General features: G+C 37.3%; 1 pseudogene; it reads left to right on the top strand.

Moving 5' to 3' along the window:
- The first annotated feature begins 5,603 nt into the window (after window positions 1-5,603).
- On the top strand, window positions 5,604-6,538 carry LOC140609255 (olfactory receptor 6C76-like; annotated as a pseudogene).
- Window positions 6,539-6,944: the final 406 nt, after the last annotated feature.

The raw sequence follows: 6,944 nt of genomic DNA, 5'->3' as shown, positions 1-6,944 counted from the left end.
TGCTAGAACTCATACAGCAATTCGGTAGCGTGGCAGGATACAAAATCAATGCCCAGAAATCAGTGGCATTTCTATACACTAACAATGAGACTGAAGAAAGAGAAATTAAGGAGTCAATCCCATTTACAATTGCACCCAAAAGCATAAGATACCTAGGAATAAACCTAACCAAAGATGTAAAGGATCTATACCCTCAAAACTATAGAACACTTCTGAAAGAAATTGAGGAAGACACAAAGAGATGGAAAAATATTCCATGCTCATGGATTGGCAGAATTAATATTGTGAAAATGTCAATGTTACCCAGGGCAATATACACGTTTAATGCAATCCCTATCAAAATACCATGGACTTTCTTCAGAGAGTTAGAACAAATTATTTTAAGATTTGTGTGGAATCAGAAAAGACCCCGAATAGCCAGGGGAATTTTAAAAAAGAAAACCATATCTGGGGGCATCACAATTCCAGATTTCAGGCTGTACTACAAAGCTGTGGTCATCAAGACAGTGTGGTACTGGCACAAAAACAGATGCATAGAGCAGTGGAACAGAATAGAGAATCCAGAAGTGGACCCTGAACTTTATGGTCAACTAATATTCGATAAAGGAGGAAAGACTATCCATTGGAAGAAAGACAGTCTCTTCAATAAATGGTGCTGGGAAAATTGGACATCCACATGCAGAAGAATGAAACTAGACCACTCTCTTGCACCATGCACAAAGATAAACTCAAAATGGATGAAAGATCTAAATGTGAGACAAGATTCCATCAAAATCCTAGAGAAGAACACAGGCAACACCCTTTTTGAACTCGGCCATAGTAACTTCTTGCAAGATACATCCACGAAGGCAAAAGACACAAAAGCAAAAATGAACTATTGGGACTTCATCAAGATAAGAAGCTTTTGCACAGCAAAGGATACAGTCAACAAAACTCAAAGACAACCTACAGAATGGGAGAAGATATTTGCAAAGGACATATCAGATAAAGGGCTAGTTTCCAAGATCTATAAAGAACTTATTAAACTCAACACCAAAGAAACAAACAATCCAATCATGAAATGGGCAAAAGACATGAACAGAAATCTCACAGAGGAAGACATAGACATGGCCAACATGCATATGAGAAAATGCTCTGCATCACTTGCCATCAGGGAAATACAAATCAAAACCACAATGAGATACCACCTCACACCAGTGAGAATGGGGAAAATTAACAAGGCAGGTAACAACAAATGTTGGAGAGGATGCGGAGAAAAGGGAACCCTCTTACACTGTTGGTGGGAATGTGAACTGGTGCAGCCACTCTGGAAAACTGTGTGGAGGTTCCTCAAACAGTTAAAAATATATCTGCCCTATGACCCAGCAATTGCACTGCTGGGGATTTACCCCAAAGATACAGATGCAATGAAACGCCGGGACACCTGCCCCCCGATGTTTATAGCAGCAATGGCCACGATAGCCAAACTGTGGAAGGAGCCTCGTTGTCCATTGAAAGATGAATGGATAAAGAAGATGTGGTTTATGTATACAATGGAATATTACTCAGCTATTAGAAATGACAAATACCCACCATTTGCTTCAACGTGGATGGAACTGGAGGGTATTATGCTGAGTGAAGTAAGTCAATCAGAGAAGGACAAACAGTGTATGTTCTCATTCATTTGGGGAATATAAATCATAGTGAAAGGGAATATAAGAGAAGGGAGAAGAAATGTGTGGGAAATATCAGAAAGGGAGACAGAACGTAAAGACTGCTAACTCTGGGAAACGAACTAGGGGTGGTGGAAGGGGAGAAGGGCGGGGGGTGGGAGTGAATGGGTGACGGGCACTGGGGGTTATTCTGTATGTTAGTAAATTGAACACCAATAAAAAATAAATTAAAAAAAAAAAGAAATGACAAATACCTACCTTTTACTTCAACGTGGATGGAATTGGAGGGTATTATGCTTAGTGAAATAAGTCAATCAGCGATGGACAAACAGTAAATGGTTTCATTCATTTGGGGAATATAAAATATAGTGAAAGGGAAGAAAGGGGAAAGGAGAAACAAGAGCTTTAAATGACTCACTGGACCAGGTGGATTTCACAGATATTTACAGAACTTTACATCCAATCGCAACTGAATACACTTCTTCTCAAGTGCACCTGGAACTTTCTCCAGAATGGACCACATTCTGAGTCACAAATCAGGTCTCAACTGATACCGTAATATTTGGATTGTCCCCTGCATATTTTTAGACCATAGTGCTTTGAAATTAGAACGAAACCACAAGTAGTTTGGAAGGATTTCAAACACGTGGAGGTTAATGACCATCCTGCTAAAAGAAGAAAGGGTCAACCTGGAAATTAGAGAAGAATTAAAAAGATTCATGGAAACTAATGAAAATGAAGATACAACATTCAAAATCTTTGGGTACAGCAAAAGCAGTTCTGAGGGGGAAAGACATCGCATTAAAATCCTCCCTCAAAGCATTGGCCGAGAAGTCGTCAAATTCTCCCCCTTTGCAGATGACATAATACTGTACGTGGAAAACCCCATATACTCCACTCCAAGATTGCTAGAACTCATACAGCAATTTGGCAGCATGGCAGGATACAAAATTAATGCCCAGAAGTCAGTGGCATTTCCATACACTGAGACTGAAGAAAGAGAAATGAAGGAGTCAATCCCATTTACAATTGCACCCAAATGCATAAGGTACCCAGGAATAAACCTAAGCAAAGAGGTAAAGGATCTCTACCCTAAGAACTGCATAACACTTCTGAAAGAAATTGAGGAAGACACAAAGAGATGGAAAAATATTCCATGCTCATGGATTGGAAGAATTAATATTGTGAAAATATCTGTGCAACCAGGTCAGTTTATACCTTCAATGCAATCCCTATCTAAATATCATGATATTTCTTCAGAGAGTTGGAACAAATAGAATTGTGTGGAATCAGAAAAGACCCTGGATAGTCAGGTGAATATGAAAAAGAATACTAGAGCCGGGGGCATCACAATGCCAGATTTCAAGTTGTAGTTCAAAGCTCTGATTATCAAGACAGTATGGTGTTGGCACAAAACCCCTGTGATCAAGACCGGAGCTTATATCAAAAGTCAGATCTTTAACGGACTGAGCCTACCCGGTGTCCCCATATAGTTGTTTAGCTCAATCAAAGAAATATTCCCTATGGAATTTTTAGTTGGAATGCTATATATCAAAAGTCTTCAGTAATTCTAAAATTATTTCATAAGCAGTAGAACTAAGTGCTTATTTCTCTTTTTAAAAGATTTTATTTATTCATGAGAGAAAGCGAGAGAGAGAGAGAGAGAGAGAGAGAGAGAGAGAGAGAGAGGCAGAGGGAGAAGCAGGCTCCATGCAGAAAGCCTGATGCAGGACTTGATCCTGGGTCTCCTGGATCACGCCCTGGGCTGAAGGCAGCGCTAAACCACCGAGCCACCAAGGCTGCCTGCTTTCTTCTCAGTAGTCTCTGCCCATTTCCCTGTCATATAATAAACTGATTCCCCAGAGTGTTAGAAGTGATACAAGGCATAGGAATATGAACATTAGAAAATGTATGTTTGGTTTTACCTGGATTCTCTCCGCCCCCAAATACTTCATCATTATCCTGCTGGATAATTTTCTTAGACTTCTCCTGGGACACGAGTCCCATAATAAACCTATTAAAATATACTAACCAAAGTTGATCTTGTGCATGATTCATCAGTACCCTATTACTATTTTCCCATAAGTCATTAAGAATTTATGTCAAAGGATGTTTCTGAAATAAAAAAAACATTTCCATAGAAAAATACATTAGAGGTGCTAGGTTTACCTTTTCCTCAGGAAAATAAATGGAAATCGCCCTCTGTGAAATAGTAGAATAGCTTATCAAAAAATAATTCTAGGTTCTTTTCCTTTTATGACTTTTATCTGAAGATTTGGTAATATGATAGCAGGTGGAATATTTCAGGATTCTAGATTTGAGACGATGTTGAGGTAAAACATGAAAAAAATTCTATTTTTAGAATAGAAACATCTATTTCTATTAGATGTTTTGGGGTGAAACATGAAGGTTTTTATAAAGAAATACACAGCTTTGTGGGAAGACAATGAAAATAGTTATTTCTCCATGAAGCATTAGCCTACCACTTGTTTGTTTTTTTATTTAACATAATTGAGTACATTAGTTTTCATTCAATATTTCACATTAACCATCAGTCTTTTGATAATGTTTAAGTATTCTCAGTTTTTATTTGTCGGATGTTTCAACTTCTATTCATTATATAGCAGTGAGTGGTGTGTTGAATATATATTCAATAGTTAAATTAATAAATTGAATTGTAAAAATATTTTAAATGGTAATTTTTACCAATTAACTGAAATATGTGGAACATGGCATATTTTCCTTAATGTGGGTACATTTATACTTTAGAAAGACTTGATGGATAGTCCTGGTGTGGTGTCCAAGATAGTTCTAAATAATCTATGCAAAGTGTTTGTATCTAATTTCTATACATGAGTTCTTCTGAACTTCATTAACAATATTTTGTGAACATATTCTTAGATGTTCAACTGTTAACTAGATTTTAAAAAACTATTAGGAATTTTTAAATAATGAAGTGAAAATATCCAGAAATACAGGCTGTAATTAAATTTCATATAAAGATACCTTTCTTTAAAATTTTAATTCCAATATAGTAAACATATCGTGCCATATTATTTTCAGATGTATAATGCAGTGATTCAACAATTCCATTCATCATCGAGTGCTCAGCATAACAAGAGCATTCCTTAATCCCTATCACCTATTTCACCCATCTCCCCACCTCCCCTCTGGTAACCATCAGATTGTTCCTATAGTTAAGAGTCTGTTTCATGGTTTAGAAAACATCATATTTTTAAAGAATCAAGAATAAAGATAGGAGTCCAAAGGCTCAATTAGTATCTGAAAATAGAATGTATAACGGCTTGAGAAAATATGGGTACTACTTATATAAACTATTTGTTTAATACAAATACAAGTTCAGAATACAACATTAGAATGACCTGATCTCTGAATTTTTGCAATGAAAATGGCAATAAATAAACTGATAGAGGTAGTATTCAGTACTTCCCAAAAAGAACCCTCAGAATTTTCACTAGAAAGTATTAATTAGGGTTGGGTTGATCACTAATTTCCATCAGCAGTAGGAATTTTATGCTCAGAAAAGATGACATAAGAAAAACATAATGTCTTCTATATTTTAGGGGGGAAAAGTGAAGCATGAGAAGAGCTCATGCCCAATGAGTACAGTTCCCATGTAACATTTGTAAACAAAACGGAGGCAGGGTAAACGTGTAGCAGAGAATTAGAGGACATTATTCAGATGTCAATAATCTGACAATCAATCAATAAGATTGATATTAAACACAGAAGGTATACCCATAAAATATATAAAAGAATTGGGGAAAATGAAGAATGTATTTACAGAAGAAAAAATGTTTAAGCTGCGAGGTACTTTTTGTGAAAATAACATTAAGAAAATAGGGGCAGATATTTAAGCTTGTCTAACTGATTTATTATTGTCTGTATTGATTTTCTCAGTAAGATTTGTGAAAGCTCAACCACCCAGAAATGAATAATAGAACATCAGTGACCAACTTCATCCTCCTGGGTCTGACCGACAATCCAGAAATACAGGCTGTAAATTTCCTCTTTCTATTTCTCACCTACGTACTGAGTGTTACTGGAAATCTCACCATCATCATTCTTACCCTGCTGGATTCCCACCTGGAGGCTCCCATGTATTTTTTCCTCCGAATTTCTCCTTAGAAATTTCATTCACTTCTGTCTGTAATCCTAGATTTTTCATCAGCATCGTAACTGGAGACAAATCTATTTCCTATAATGCTTGTGCAGCTCAGCTATTTTTCTTTGTCCTCCTTGGCTAACCAGTTTTTCTTCTGGCTGCTATGTCCTATGATCATTATGCGGCTATCTGCAAGCTTCTACATTATACAACCACCATGAGTAACAAGATTTGCTACCAGCTTGTAGTCAGCTCTTGGGTGGCTGGTTTCTTGGTAATCTTCCCACCACTAGCCATGGGTCTGCAGTTGGATTTCTGTGACTCCAATGTCATTGACCACTTCACCTATGATTCTGCTCCTTTACTCCAAATGTCTTGCACAGACACAAGTACTCTAGAGCTCATGAGCTTTGTTTTAGCCATACTTACTCTTATGTCCACTTTGATGTTAGTAATTCTCTCCCACTCTTACATCCTTAGAACAATTCTGAAAATCCCTTCAGCTCAACAAAGAAAAAAGGCCTTCTCAACCTGCTCCTCCCATATGATAGTTGTCTCTATCTCTTATGGGAGCTGCATCTTCATGTATGTCAAAACATCAGCAAAGGAAGGGGTTGCTTTGACAAAAGGTGTGGCTATGCTCAGTACCTCTGTTGCTCTCATGCTGAATCCATTTATTTACACTTTAAGGAACCAGCAGGTGAAAGAAGCATTTAAGGACGTTGTGAAAAAGATACTTTTCTCAAAACCATTGATCTGATGTAATTTATAACTAAAATATTGTGAAAAATTTAAAGTGGGAAACCTCAATCAAGCCGACTTTGGATGCTAGAAGAGGGAGCTGGAAGCGGGGAGCCATACCACTCAATATCAACTACAGGAAGAATTGTCAGTCACAGACCTCAGCAGAAAAATGGAGGGCAGGAAACAATAATCAATTACAGGCCCCAAAGAGGAAAGATGTACACTGCTTCTCTAACAATAAATCAACTACTCTTGCAATTCAGCCGGTGAGAGATCATCATCACCCTAAATACTTGCTTTTCTCAATAAACTTTTGTTCAGAGCAACTCTTCCCAACCTCCACCTTCTTCTCCAGAAAATAACATTCTTCTTTGTTGGATTTGCCCATAGCTTTCATGACCCAAACGGTAATTCTCTGTTAT

Source organism: Canis lupus, chromosome 2 (assembly GCF_048164855.1).
Source record: "Canis lupus baileyi chromosome 2, mCanLup2.hap1, whole genome shotgun sequence".
In the NCBI taxonomy this organism is placed as follows: domain Eukaryota; kingdom Metazoa; phylum Chordata; class Mammalia; order Carnivora; family Canidae; genus Canis; species Canis lupus.
Note: the sequence above shows the minus strand (reverse complement) of the source record. Positions and strands in the feature narration are given on the sequence as shown.